The following is a 16,026-nucleotide window of genomic DNA, read 5'->3' as shown; positions in this document are numbered from 1 at the left end:
CACGCGCCGTTTTTGTGAAATATGTCAGGCATGACCGAGGATTATATTGAATACCAATTATTATGTTGATTAGGTGTTTTGATCTTTAATAATTAGGAGTGATTAGTGGGTTACTAACCTCATACAAGTAGGCTTGGCAAACAAACAAAATCAAGATGTCTTTTGAAAAATAAAGATATATTGTTTTAGAAAAAAACCGTTAAAAATTTTCATTCAATTCATTTCATTTCATTAACTTAATAGATAAAAAAAATATCGTTATTATTTTCTTTGTATAGATTTTCGTAGTTTATTAAAATTTCGTGCAATAAAAAGTTTAGTTTTATTCTTAGTTCAAAAATTAAGAAGAATAATTCTTTCGTATTTTCATATCTCTAGATATATTACAATAGACTTTAATTGCATTGTTCCATAGTAAAAAAAAGAATCGGTGAAACACCATTTATAATTTACTTTCAAGCTAACAGTTAATCTGATCACTCACTAAAAATAGCGTTGAATTAAAAAAAAATATTGGTATCATTGCGTTCTAATTCTTATTTATATAATTGTGTGTGTGTGTTTTGTTCTATTTTCCTGTCTTTGAGATTCATTTAAATAATTAACACTTTTTGACTAATGAGAGGCTGTGTATGTATAACATAACGATTCAATCAAAATTTCATTTAGTTAGATTTATTCCCCTATTGAAACTCGTTCTTGTCCAGTAATAAATCCTTTGAACGAGTTTGAAAAGGGAAATAAATTTGTCATACTTTTCATGAATTAAGATTTAGTTTTGTAAATGGAACCCATTCTTAACTGTAGAAGCCGTACTTGCCAATATACGCTTTTCAAATAATCAAATCTCATATAGTTAGTGTCCTTTCTCATTTTTATCGTTCTTGTCCAGTAATTTCATTCTTGAGTAATACGAATGTTTTAACAATTCCGCATTTCGTAAGATTTATCTTTCTCATTAAAGTTGTTCTTGTCTAGCTGTAATACAAGCCTTGAACGAATTCCAATGTGAAATCATATAAATAAATACTGATCTGTCTTATTAAGGTTAAATTCTAAATATTGTCATTGGAAATATAGGACCAGTTCATAATTTCAATAAATTTGTTATCTATGTCAAGGCTGTGAAAATCTTGAATAAATTTTGAACATTCATGAAAAAGGTTATATCGAATATCGTCATAAAGAGTGCATTCCATAAGGAAATGTTTTTCAGTCTCTACACTGCAACTTTCACAAAACTTAATAACATCGTGTTATTCATTTTAAACGTAACACAGTACTAACAACACAATTCATAAACAACAATAAAGATAATCCAATCAATTTTGTTGATTGGATAATTCACTGCTCAGTAGTTGTGTAATCAGTGACACATGCCCTCATTATTTCAAAAGAATTAACATATCTATCTAAGTTCGATTTCAAATTCTACCAAAATTTAACTCTTAAATAAGCAGCGTGAAACGAATATATTCATCTATCCTGTGTGCAAATACGATGACTATAAAGGGTCCTGATTGCACATTGTATGTCCTGAGTGCACTCAGGAGGTCCTGAGCAGTGTTTAGACGTACCCATAAAATTTTGCATGAACTTGTTTGACTTTAAGTAAAGTAAGGCAAATGTGCATACAATATGTACAAGTGTTTATATGTCTATACCTGACTTATATCAAGTAACAACACTTAATGGAATATGGAGAATGTATTCATATGACAATAGAACCAATAATCAAAAATAAGTGTTGAGATAGGGTAGAGTTTTTCAATTTGAGATTTCCTGTCTCACTCTATGATGCATGGCAACATTCACACAATTTATCCTGATGTTTCAAGGCAGGCTACATTTGAAGTATTGCAAAAATTACCATATTATAGTGTTGCCTTACAACATCCAACTGCAGGGACAAATAAGATCAATTTTGTCGTTTTGGTAAGCGTTGTCTGTGTCACACTTTGAAAATTCAACCAGACTTGCACAGATTCTGCTAGATCATAAGTTTGAGCACCTATTTTGATTTTTGATCAAAAATATTCTTACGGTTTCCCATATGCATACCATTTATATCAATTTGTTAATCCACAACTCCTTGAAATAAAGGTTAGATAGAACTCCACAAAACTTGCACAGAGATATTTATAGGAACAAAACAAGATGCAGGGTGTACATGTATGTCAATGAGACAGAAACCCAATGAGACACAAAAAAAAACTGAGACATTTTAATATCAACATACCTATATTACCTTCAACAGAACTTCAGATTTTCTGTAGTCTAAGAAAAACCTTTGTATGTCTAATTTTTTTCAAGTCTTGCACTTTCACTGGCTGTTGGTAATATTAGAGACAAATCTCCTATACAGTCAGTGTTCTCCCCAGGCCCTTAAAGGACCGCGGGCCCCCAATGTATAATTTTTTACCGTGGTGGTATCGTTCTTACCGCGATGTATAATTTTTCTCCGTGGTGCTAAAATTTTCAGTTAAAAAATCGTAAATCGGTAAAGTTTGAAACGACTTGTTAAATCTTTTCCGTGCGGTATAAAATTCCAGGTGAAATTTGACCAGTTCAAACCAGTTCAACACAGATTGTTTACACCACGTGATCGATTTACCTTATGAGGTTAACCTTGTTGATTGGATTTAATCGATGTAATTAACACTTGTAACATGATTCTTTTGTGTTTTAATTAAGAGTTCATAACTTTATGATCACAGATAACTATTTTATGGCTTCACTCTCCACCCAAGCACTGACCTGTGACAAGTCGGCAAATACTTTGTACACAAACAGTGTCTTGACCCGATAGGTACATTTTTTGTACATCATAATGGTGGCTCATTACGTATAATGGACAACTATACATTTCCCAATTCTTATATTATAGTATTATATGCCTCTGATTAAACCATGGCCAATATTATCTTTAATTATGACATAGTTATTGCATGATAGTCGGGTTTCAAACTGTAGTATGTGTCTGTACATATCACATGACCCAGTTAGTTCACGTAGAATATTCAAGTTTATTTACAATTACATTGTAATTGCAATCTATTATATTTCATAAATAAAATGCATGACTGTACCTTCAAACTGGATATCTATATCCATAATTAATGAATAACAGAAGTAATCTTGCAAATTTTATCCATAAGCACATGTTAAATCTATTTATATCTACTTCCTGTCATTTAGGAGGGAAAATAGGGAGACTTAGTTGTTGACATTGAATATGGTTACTTGTAGATCTATAGACCAAAGATAAATTTATAGATTTAGGAATTCTTTTTAAATGGTTCATGACAAATAAAGATTTAGATTTTAGGGCAGTATTAAGTTTGTATCTATGTTTGATTATCACCAAAGACAAGAAAGGTTAATATTTACATGAAATCTATGGCAAAATGTTCTAAAATTTATGAAAAATTTCTTTTTATTAAAATCTAAGATAGAAACTGGTTCAAATAATAAAACAATATTTGCAATAGTTCTTGTTAATTTTATATCTTCTTATGACAGGAATCCTTTCACATACAACAACTTTTTTTCTAAAACTAGAAAGTTTTTTAAATTGAACATTTTTGTTCTCTTTTGAATGATATTTTATTTTTATTGATTTTGGATTTTATAAAAGATTTAAGTACTTTAAATTCAGATGAATATTTTATTATGAATCATAATTTATTTATTTTAAAAAAAATATTAAAGTATACAAACTTTTTTTATTTATTTCTTTTTTACCAATAATTTTCTGAATCAATGTCTACATAACACAGTACCACAGTGTTAAAACAAAACAAGAAACATAAAAACTACAGTAACTAGAGCTAACTGTCCACATTGAGGTCAAAAGGGTCCAAAATTAAACTTTGTTTGATTTCATCAAAAATTGAATTCTTGGGGTTCTTTGATATGCTGAATCTAACCATGTATTTAGATTTTGGATATTGGACCATAATAGGTGAATGTCCAATTTAAAATTTTTAAGTTCTAAGACCACATTCATTCTGTGTCAGAAACCTATGATGTGTCAAATATTTAATCACAATCCAAATTCAGAGCTGTATCAAGCTTGAATGTTGTGTCCATACTTGCCCCAACTGTTCAGGGTTCGACCTCTGCGGTCGTATCAAGCTGCGCCCTGCGGAGCATTTTATTCTCTAATGTTTTTATTTTTTAATTTTTTCATGTTATTTTTTATTTGTTATTTGTTTTTTTGCTTCTTATTCTTTTAATTTCTTCTTGCAAAGAATCTTGAGTAAAAATGCCAAAAATTCAAAGATAAGTTATTGACTAGCATTTGAAAACAAAACAGAGAATCCTTTAAATAATTATTTTTTTCAGTAAAAAAAAGTTATTGTACATGATGTGCATGGAATTCTATTGTTTGTTTGCATTATAATATGAATTATTATTAATTATAACTTATAATCATGAAAATGATATGTTTAAAGGAACCATGAAGCAAGTAATTTAACAACCCAGCAGGCACAACAACGTTGATTCAACATTGAATAAACGTCAGATTTCAACGTTGAATCAATGTTGAAAAGTAGTGTTGGATTGAAAATTGATATGACGTTGAAAACATAACGTTGATTCAACGTCAGCTTTCAACGTTGAAAATAGGTTGAATTTTGGTCTAAATTTGGTCAGTGTATGTTGAAAAAAAGTCGATTGCTGGTTGAATTGTGGTTAGTGTATGTTGAAATCAGGTCGAATGTTGGTTGAACTGTAGTAAGTGTACGTTGAAATCAGGTCGAATGCTGGTTGAACTGTGGTCAGTGTATGTTGAAATCAGGTCGAAAGCTGGTTGAACTGTGATCAATGTATGCTGAAAACATGTCGAATGTTGGTTGAACTGTGGTCAGTGTATGTTGAAATCAGGTCGAAAGCTGGTTGAAATGTGGTCAGTGTATGTTGAAAATAGGTAGGATTTGGGTCCAGGTAGACTGTTTTAGAGTTAATTTAAGTTGAAACTAGAAATGTGGTCAATGTTGAGAATAGGATGTTGAACATTGGTTAAATTGAGGTTTGATAACAGCTGAAATCATTACCCTTATTATATCAATCAATACCATTTTATGTGTAATAAAACTATCGCAAAACTATATGTACTAAGTGGTAGTAGTCATGCGTCGGTGGTTGATGTACATGTAGTCTGTTGCAGAATTCAATATTTATGTCATTGAAATTTCTGCCTGTTCGAATATTTCCCTTTTTAAATTTCTCTACATTTTATGATCAAGTGGAAAATAAGTCATTCTCTTTGTTTCGGTAATACTGGTAAGGAGACCACTCATTTCTGAATCTGATGTTTATTATTCAAAACTTGACAAGAAGAACAGGAACAATTTATTAACCATGTTAACCTTACCAGGCATAGATAATCGGAAACTTTATTGTAATGTCAGTTGGCATACATTTTTGTAACTTTATTTTTCTTTATAGACAGGATCTTGTTGTGCTTATAACTATTCTGTTAACACACAAAATATGTTTGTGACATAAAATAGTAATTATATAACAAGTTGCTCACATATGCATCTTACAATTTTAAACAAACACAAACTGAACAATTAATTTTATTTAAAAGTTTAGTCCTTCTGCTAGACACATTCCCAGATATAACAGGGGCATATTTTAGGTATCTTGCACAGTAGTTCCATATTGTGGTCTCTGTTGCACATTAGTCACTTGTAACTACAGCATCTGCAACAGAAAAAAACATATTGTACTATCTTTATCATAACTTCGTAAATATCATTATGCAGCTCTAATAAAGAATGCTACTGTTATACGTGAACAAACTAGATATCATTGAGATGGGAGCCATCTCTGTGGGCCCCGATGTGAATAATGTGCATTACATTTTTTTTATCTTTACCATAGGACATGGGGTTGTCAACTGAAACCAAAGTTTTTGACCTTGAACTTTGGCCTAGGAAGTTGCACATAAATTATGACACACCCTCTGGTGTTGGTTTATATACATGTCAAGTATAAACTTTGAAATCATAACGGTTCTTAAGATATAGAGCGGACACGATCTTTACCATAGGACATGGGGTTGTCAACTGGAACCAAAGTTTTTGACCTTGACCTTTGACATAGGAAGCTGTACATACATTATGACACACACTCTGGTGTTTGTTAATATACATGTCAAGTATAAACTTTGAAATCATAACGGTCCACAAGATATAGAGCGGACACGATCTTTACCATAGGACATGGGGGTTCTCAACTGAAACCAAAGTTTTTGACCTTGACCTTTGACCTAGGAAGTTGTACATACATTTTGACACACCCTCTGGTGTTGGTTAATATACATGTCAAGTATAAACTTTGAAATCATAACGGTTCTTAAGATATAGAGCGGACACGATTTTTACCATAGGACATGGGGTTGTCAACTGGAACCAAAGTGTTTGACCTTGACCTTTGACATAGGAAGCTGTACATACATTATGACACACCCTCTGGTGTTTGTTAATATACATGTCAAGTATAAACTTTGAAATCATAACGGTTCTCAAGATATAGAGCGGACACGATCTTTACCATAGGACATGGGGGTTCTCAACTGAAACCAAAGTTTTTGACCTTGACCTTTGACCTAGGAAGTTGTACATACATTTTGACACACCCTCTGGTGGTGGTTAATATACATGTCAAGTATAAACTTTGAAATCATAACGGTTCTCTAGATATAGAGAGGACACAATGTGTTACGGACGGACAAACGGACGGACAGACGGACAGACAGACTGATCACTATAGGGCGTCCGCCATTTGGCGGGGCCCTAATAATCTCTGTGCAATGCTATTGTTATTTCTTTAAATATCTATTGAGAGCGACCATGTGTTTTTTTAACTTGAGTTCAGACATGAGAAAATAAAAATATTTCTAAAAAAAACAAAGATTTTAGAGACAAAATGACAAAATCTCACACAATTTGTAATATGGAAAAACAATGATATATATATTATTTCAATACTCACCTCTTATTATTTCAAACTAGCTTGAATCATTTGTGAATCACCGAAGGCATGTTTATTCTTCATACCCGGTAATATGCAATTTCAGACACGGGTTTATTTGTAAGACATCTACAAAAAAAATCAAAGCACCAAAGGCGCTATAGGCAGTTAATTAAAAACATCAAAGGTAAACTTGGCAGAAGTTAAGATGAATATAGTGGAAGAATGGATGAAAATATTTTTCTCTAATTCTTCGTCAATTTATCCCTTTCTGCACCCATTGTATAAAAAAAATTTAATCAACGTGTGGTTCGTTTGATCTCAGTTCTTCATTGGTTAAAATCCGATTATGACGTCGAATTTACTTGCTTTCCTCTGAATTTCCTATTGTGACGGCATGAAAAAAGGCGACCATGCCTGATGACGTCACATAGAAAGAACACATCTTTTTACAGACAGTTAAATTTTAAATATTTAAAACGCTTGGCGAGCCTCGCGTTTTAAATTTGAAAATTTAACTGTCTCGAGTGGATAAATATCGTATCACACTCGATGCAGTGGTAGAATCTATATATCTCAGCTATTTCTCAAGTAACAAATAATGTTTGTACCGTAATGTTTCTGCTATCCAATCCTACCACTTTCAAAAGTTATTTCCAATTTATTTTTTAAAGATTTAATGTTTGAGATTATGCACATACACTGTCCCATGTTAGGGGAGAGTTTTGTGCCAGCTAACATGTTTAACCCGCCACATTCTGTATGTACCTGTCCATAGTGAGGACCCAGTAATTTGGTGATTGTTGATTGTTGCTGTATATCATATTTATTTTTCATAATTGTTTTGTACATAAATCAGGCTGCTTTAGTTTTATTGTTTTACATTTGTCATTTCGTGGTCGTTTATATCTTACTATGCAGTATAGGTTTTACTAATTGTTGCAGGCTGCATGGAGGAATATTCTTTTCAGAATAATAATTATGGTGTCCAACAATAGTGTATGGTTTAATTCCACTATGTACTAGAGTTTGAATATGCCATATTAGCGCTTTTAGTTGGATCAGCTGGTGCCACTATGCACAATTATCAAATCATACCTGAAACTATCTGAAATGGTGTAATTTTCTTGTATACTAGTATTACAAGAAATGTTGATGTTGTTATAATGGCCTAGCAATGATGCAACATATATTTTTGAAGGCTGTACGGTTGCCTGTAATTGCTTACAGCCACTTCATTTGAATTTTGGTGGATAGTTGTCTCATTGGCAATCATAGCACATCTCCTTATTTTTATAATAATTACGCATGTCTAATCTATAATAAGCTATAAACACAACGTAATGTTTTGCCTATTTGTTATTTTGATAATGCAAATGTTACACTTAAAATAGTAATACTTTAACATGTAAGTGATATTCAAAGTCAATGAACCATGACTGAAGGTACAAGGCTAAACAATCTCTATGGAAATGAAAGGTGCCAATGCTTGTTCAACTGCAAACCAAATACCATTGACTTTTCATAAGTCGTTCCCTTTAAACAAACCTTATCACAAATTCAATTTCTAAGTCAATGAACCATAATGAGGGGGTGAGGTTATATAATATCCATGGAAATGAAACTTTTGAATACCAATACGTTCGCATACCAAATAGCTTTGACTTAAGATTACTGGTAATTTTAAACTGACATAATCATAATAATCACAAACTGATTCATGTAAACTATGTAAAAGTTTCAAAGTCGATAGATCATGCATATGACTGAGGGGTGAGGACCAAATATCCTCTATGGAAATGAGACGTACTAATGCTTCTACACCTACATGCCAATTATCATTGACCTACCACTATTGGTTTCCCTAATACTAACCTAATCGAAAACTAATAAATGAAATTTCAAAGTAACAAAATTTTCAGGTAAAAAGAGCATGATTGAGGGGGCGGGGCCAAATAATCTCAATGGAAATTAGAAATGAAAAAGTTTATACAACTGCACACCAAATATCATTGACCTACCACTAGTGGGTCCCCCTAAACTGACCTAACCACAAACATATACATGTAAACTATGCAAAGTTTCAAAGTCAATAGACCATGACTAAGGGGGTGGGGCCAAATATTCTCTATGGTAATGAGATGTGCCTATGCTAACACAACTACTTACAAAATGTCATTGACCTACCAGAAACCAGACCTTATCACAAAATCACAAACTAATACATTGTTGATTCCGCCAAAACAGCATGCCTATATATATATATATGTCTCACTTTTTGACTCTGTCAAGGCAAGACAAAAATTGCATCAAATTTAATACAAATATTTTGTCCATCTTTTTTTAATATTCTTCATTTCTTAGATGTATCAATGCTGCGTTCACACATAATTCGAATTCGATTCACATTATTAACTGATTTGAATTAGTTTAATACGCATTCGAAACGTTTAATGTCCAAAAGTAAATTCTACTTGGAATTGCAATACACGTCAATATCGCTTTACTGTGAATGCAGGGGTTAAAATTAACATTTGGTACTGGACAGTCCAGGACCTTTGACACTCCAAACTGAAAGGTCCACAACCTAAATTCCAGGTCCTGCTTTTACTTGAAATAGTTCATAACTCAGTAAGATACTTTAATGTGCTTTTGGTGTTAAGTTAGCTTGTTTCATTGTCAGTGTCACTGTCGTTTAACATGTTTAATAATAAATGTAATTGTCTTGTATATTAATTTATGAATTCAAATAATCTTTTTTTTTGTATTAGGAAGGCTGAGGGAGGCTGAGGGTATCACTGTGGGTGGGTGTGTTGTCTCAACAATTGATTATTTATTACTAATTATACCATTAATTTATATTAAACAGTTCAAAACTGTTTACAGCAGATTCCATTGAGTGTGTAGCCAAAGGTAATATCTTTGGTTAGCTTGCTTGTTAGCTGAACCGTGAAGTCATTGTTAGGTTAGGTAAACTACCCTACTTTAAGAATAGACTAGTCCGACAGAAAACCAATCGATCTGTCTGTTGGACTATGCTACTTTGAAAGGAGGGTAGTATACCTGACCCAATAATGACTTCACGGGTCAGCTAACAAGCAAGCTAACCAAAGATATTACCTTTCACTACACACTCAATGGAATCTGCTGTAAGTGTATCATATCTAGTTGCACTATATATTATATTAGCTAGTTCCTCTGTGAAAATAAAGTAAGAAACTTCCAGATTTTTATAGGCCCTTCAAAATTGAGAAGAAATTACCTCATGGAATTGTAGTAATATGTTTAAACAATAAAAACATCTACATGTAATATCAATATTTATTAATGATAAGGAAAATACTGTCACATTTTATTGGTTTTTGACATGAAAATTTGTGAACTAAAAGTAATTTTGAGTTTCTGTATAAAATATTTCCTGCTTTTTCTTTCTTTTCAATATATCTTTGGTTTTCAATTCTAGAGTTTATATTTCATCATGATAGATGTATTTTGTCTCATGCCTGGAATTATTATATTTTTATTGTATTTGATCGGCAAACCCGGAATTACCCTTATCCGCCCCCGGAATTAGATCCGGTATTATAATTGTCTTCATTTCCGGTTTATGGCATCCATTGTTTTTCAATGTTGTTTTTGTCAGTCAGATACGATTTACTCGGATTTACACATAACATGTTGGCGATTTTCGGTATAAAGCTAGCGGTTGAACAAAATGATTATTATCAGAAATCACCAAATTTAAAACGTCCTTGATTTACGTTTTGTCGACGAAGTTAAAATTACCGCCAACTGAGACTTCAACTCCGTGTCATATTAGTCACAGCCGTTATACAATATTCCTGCGCTTTGTGCCATTTGGCAACTGTAAACGACTTGTAATTAGAGATTTTCGGCGATGAAATAATTCATGCAATTGTTCTTTGACATCTTGGCCAAAAGCACAGGGGATAATAAACTACATAAGGATTTCTATTGAGCACTACTTCCTATGTGCAACTTCAAAACTTTTGGGTGGTTCGACGATCATTTAAGGTTTTTCTGGTCATATTTTTTGTATTCCAGAATTAAAAGTATGAAAAAAGTGTTCAATTAGTTATAAATAACATAATAGCCAGCCAGATAATAACAATGGCACATATTTCAGCATTTATTGGGTAGAACACCAATCCTGGGTGCTCGCATAAAGCAGCTTAACTGCTTAAAAATTAAGTGCAGCATTTCTAAATTGTCAACTCACTCTTTAACTTGAAAATAAAGTTTCATATGTGTGAAACGCTTACAAAATTTTGACTTTCAAAACCTTTCATAAATTGTTTGAAAACCTTATGGTTCAATTATTTTTATTGTAGCATGACGTTAAATTTGTCCTCCATAATCCAACAAGATTCTGGAATCAGTAGCGGATCCAGAAATTTTCATAAGGGGGTCCACTGACTGCATAAGGGGGGCGCTCCAGTCACGTTTCATTGATTCCTTATATAATCAACCATTGTTTTCCTCAAAATGGGTGCCCGGCACCGTCCCCAGCTCTGCCTCTGAGAATCAAGGGCTTTAATTATAACAAATTTTAATCCTTAATTATAGTTTGTAGATCTCACAATACCCTAATGGGGTTTCAATTTTATTTATCTTGACCATCACTTATCTTGAGAAACAATAATGCACCACAGGCAACAAGATCTTGGCAGTCATTTATCTTGAGAATCAATAATGCATCACAAGCACCGAGATCTTGACAGTCACTCATCTTGAGAAACAATAATGCACCACAAGCACCGAGATCTTGACAGTCACTCATCTTGAGATACAAAAATGCACCACAAGCAGCAAGATCTTGACAGTCACTCCTCTTAAGATACAAGAATGTCCCTATATATACTTTTTTTAGTGTTTCGGCAGATATATAAAGCTTTGGATGGTCATCTTAAAAGATGCATTACTTTAATATAATTCAAAATAAATATTATTCCCGTATAATTAACTATATTAATATATATGTCTTTTTACATCTAAATTCTTCATCAATAGATACTTTCGGCATGGTTGCTAAACGCAAGAAGTAGTTCAACTTTGAACCTGTGTTTACATTTTTCTTCAAACTTCAATAAATTCCAGTCTTTTGTGTTACGTTTTATTTAAGCTTACATTAACATGCATATGGATTAAGTTTAGATATTGAAACTTACGGAATATTTTCTATTTCCTTGATTTTTTTGCGCTGTAATAATTCAATACCAGGCTCAAGCTAGCAGCCACTCGCTAGCAGCCACTACGCTAGCTGCTAGCTTGAGCCTGGTTAATTCACTACGGTCAACTGAAAGAACATCTATTTCGACGTTATCATATAAACCACTTTGAAATTAGTCATTGTGTATTAATTTGTTATGGTCACACATGTTTCTTATCTGCCGTACTGCTTCATTAATAAATCCTCGGAATACATGCTGTGAGTGACATCTATTAATTCTGACCCAGAGAAAAGAATTTGTTTGTTTTAACATGTTTAAATGTGTTGCAAGGTCAAGAATGCCATGTGTTGTAAATCTTTGACTTTTAATTATATCAACATATAAAACATGTAAAAGAACATATGTGAACTTCAATAATTGATTATCATTATTTGCAAGACGAATAAATTCTTCAATTTCATTCGATGTTCCATGATATATTTTGACTCCACCCTCCCAATATCTGCAATTCTTTGCCATACGCTTTTGTTTTTAATTACCTAATCATTGTTCATAAACACACTCCCCCTTTTTCAAGTCTTTACATAATAAGTTGCCTCACCCAATAAATGTACAAATATATCTTAAGGTCAACATTGATGTTCCCAGAGACCTAAACAATATGTGTGTATCTTATCTGCTGGAATATGACAACTACGTGTATAATTATAAATTATATCTGATCTGCTTAAATCACTATACTCATAAAATTACAGCTACACTATTGTATACATTAAATTATCATATAACTATTATCAAATCAAACAATAAATGAAAATTATACTTACTTTGCACCGTTGAGAGCAACTGTTAACTTGATGTGGTAATCAAATTGGCGCAAATAAATTCGAAATGTTGACCTAATACGCATGCGCCAATCAGAAAAAGATATCTGTTTCGAGTAATTATAATATTTTATCGCAATATTCAAAGATTAATTTTAATTTTATATATGCAACAGTAATAATTGAATTTATTCAAAAACATCAGTAAACCAATATAAATAAAAAGTGATTATTTTAGCTAAAAGGACTATACAAAGTTGGTTCAATCTCATCTTGAATGATACTTTGGTCGACACTTAAAGTCATCACCCTTAACTAAACCTTTTATCAACGTTATATTTTCAACCAATTAAAGCATTGGAAGCATCAACTCAAATGCAATGTTGATTCAACGTTGAAAGTCCAACGTTGATATTTCTAACCACAGATCAACGTTGATTCAACGACGTGATTTAAACGTTTATAGGATTGACGTTGATACAACGTTGATTTTACGTTGATCAACGCTACAACCAAATTTCAACATATTTTCAACGTTGGTTCAACGTTGTGTGCCTGCTGGGAAGCCTGTTTCTTAACAAATTAAAATTATCAATATCATGAATATCAATCCTTTTACAATACATTTTGTTAACAAAGTTGTATAATCTAATATCATGATTATTATTCAGGAAAACTACAAATATCATTATATGGTATAGGAATAAACTATTTTTGTTTTATCTTTTATATTTTTCAAATCTCAAAACTGGAGTTGTGCATGAAGAACCACTAAAGAGACTTAAATTTCCCAAATGGCTACCTAGTTATTATCAAATTTTGATAAATGCTAATCATAATGAAAAATGTTCTTATCTCTGAATAAAGTAAATCTTTGAAAAGAAATTGTATTTAAAGAAAAAATTGTCTTGCTTCTTGAAACCAGAGACATATATACACATATATATGTCTCTGTTGAAACAATTGAAAACTTATCAAGTATGTTATCTTCAGTTTGGCTAATTTTGTCAGTTAACAGGCAATATTTGTCTCCAGAAAAAAAATAAAGTACACTTCCATATAGATTGTGACATTTTTATGGTCCATTAATTAAATTACGTTTTGTTCTGTGTATTATATTGTCGGAAAGTGCAGGACTGGCATATGCATGATACTTATTCTTGGTATACATTTGCAAAAAATATTTCACTCAACTCAGCCCTTTTAGATAAAGTTAATAATTGCTGGGACTTGAATGAATTAGTTTCTTTAAAGCCCTTGATTAAAAATGAAATTTAAGAAAAAAAATAAAAATATTTTTGAAAATAAAATAAAAACTTATGATGAAAACAGTAAACTCAAATGCTTCACTAAGTAAAGAATTATTGGTCTTAATTTAGAAATAGAAGATGGTGGATAAAAATTCCTATAAAGGATAGAAATGTTTGTAAAATAAACAAAACAACTTAGAGATAATCAATTTGAAAATTGTTTACCTTTTCATTATAATGTCTCTGACCAGTTTATGAATAAAATCTTGAATCTTATGAAATTTTTTTTAACCAAGAACAAAAAGTAAAAGAAATGCTAAACCTCTATAACACGGAACATGTTTAAAATATTGGCTCCTTTATAAAAAAAAAGTCATTAGAACTGAGGGCAGAAACTTAATAATTTTTTTCCATGTGTTTTGTAAATTGATTTCTTATAGAATTGTTATTTCTTTGCATTATGATGTTTGTTTTTGTTTTTTTTTTTTTGTCAGGAACTTGATTAAATTGTAAAATGTTTATGACAATAAAAATATTATCAAATTTTTCTGTAATGAATATTTTGAATTTATACATGTATTTATTCAATAGAGAAATAATGAATTGCCTAAATTTTATTTAGAATAAGTCCTAAAGATAATCTTAAACATTTGTTAAACAATGTTGAATGCAGTAAGTATAAACAATTTTGATTTTAGAAAATTAATTTGAGAAACACCTTACCTTTTCAATAGAAAAAGGCAGGAGATGTGAAAGTTTGCATTATATTAGAAGATGATATTCATTTATTATTCACTTGCCAAAAAATACATGTATCAAATAACTTAAATTGAGAGAATTATTTAAAAGGTATACATGGTATGATTTCAAAACAAACAGTCATGAGAAAAATTTTACAAAAAAAAGTTAGGAAGCTATATGTTCAACTAGTTTTATTATTTCATTTTATTTTAGAATTTTCTTGTCATAATCACAGTTATTAAATTTTACAAACACATATATTTTACCTGAGATACTTTACCTGTAAGTTATATAATTTTAACACTTCAATGCAGTCATTATTTCCCTTTATCATGTTTATCCTTGACTAGTTTTTGATTAATACCTTGTGTATTAATTAAGCAACAGGAGGTACAATGATGGACATTTAGGGCCATCATGGTGACCATATTTTTTATGGCCACCATTAGTAAGATAATGTCACAGGTAGTACTGTATGTGAACTATAAATTTAAATGTTCAACGAAGTATATCCATGAAAACATAATTTTTCTTTAAATCCAAGTAAATCAGTACCCACGAAAATGACAGACATGTGATTCTTCCGGGGGGAGTCAAAATCTCCCGATTTTTAAACCCTCTTCCATCCCTCCCATTAATAATTCAAATCTTCCATTTTTTTTTCAAAATTTCAACCCCAATAAATTTGTCAGTCTCTATTTTTTATTATCATCGATGTCAACATTAATTACGTTTTTGTGTCACTGATGAAGGTAATTTTTACCTGTAAATCAATGAACTTGTATAATTATATGGTTTCACTTGACAGCTTGGGTGTCAAAACATACTATTAATCAACGATTTTTACCTCTGGCTAACTGCTGTTATGTAATAAAAGCTTTGTGTATTTGAAAACACTTAAAAGAAATTTCCAGTTACTTCCCTTGTTTTAAGTTATCCTCCTTTAAAATGTAAATTGATAAAAGAATATGAATGAAATACAAATTGAACAAAGAATCATATAAGGATGGTAATTTAACATGTTTAATGACT

At 31.4% G+C, this 16,026-nt stretch overlaps 1 protein-coding gene and 1 long non-coding RNA gene across 3 annotated transcripts in view; one reads left to right on the top strand and one right to left on the bottom strand.

Moving 5' to 3' along the window:
- Positions 1 to 16,026, top strand: part of LOC127701834 (glucose-6-phosphate isomerase-like) — a 156,274-nt gene that overhangs the window by 122,208 nt on the left and 18,040 nt on the right. The gene's annotated exons all lie outside the window — the stretch shown is intronic.
- Positions 5,576 to 7,038, bottom strand: LOC127701862 (uncharacterized). Its single transcript, XR_007982234.1, has 2 exons — positions 7,009 to 7,038; positions 5,576 to 5,715 (listed from the first exon to the last, which is right to left on the bottom strand). It is a non-coding gene; the product is annotated as an uncharacterized LOC127701862 (long non-coding RNA).

The sequence above is a fragment of the Mytilus californianus genome, unplaced genomic scaffold (genome assembly GCF_021869535.1).
Source record: "Mytilus californianus isolate M0D057914Y unplaced genomic scaffold, xbMytCali1.0.p SCAF_5, whole genome shotgun sequence".
Classification (NCBI taxonomy): domain Eukaryota; kingdom Metazoa; phylum Mollusca; class Bivalvia; order Mytilida; family Mytilidae; genus Mytilus; species Mytilus californianus.
Note: the sequence above shows the minus strand (reverse complement) of the source record. Positions and strands in the feature narration are given on the sequence as shown.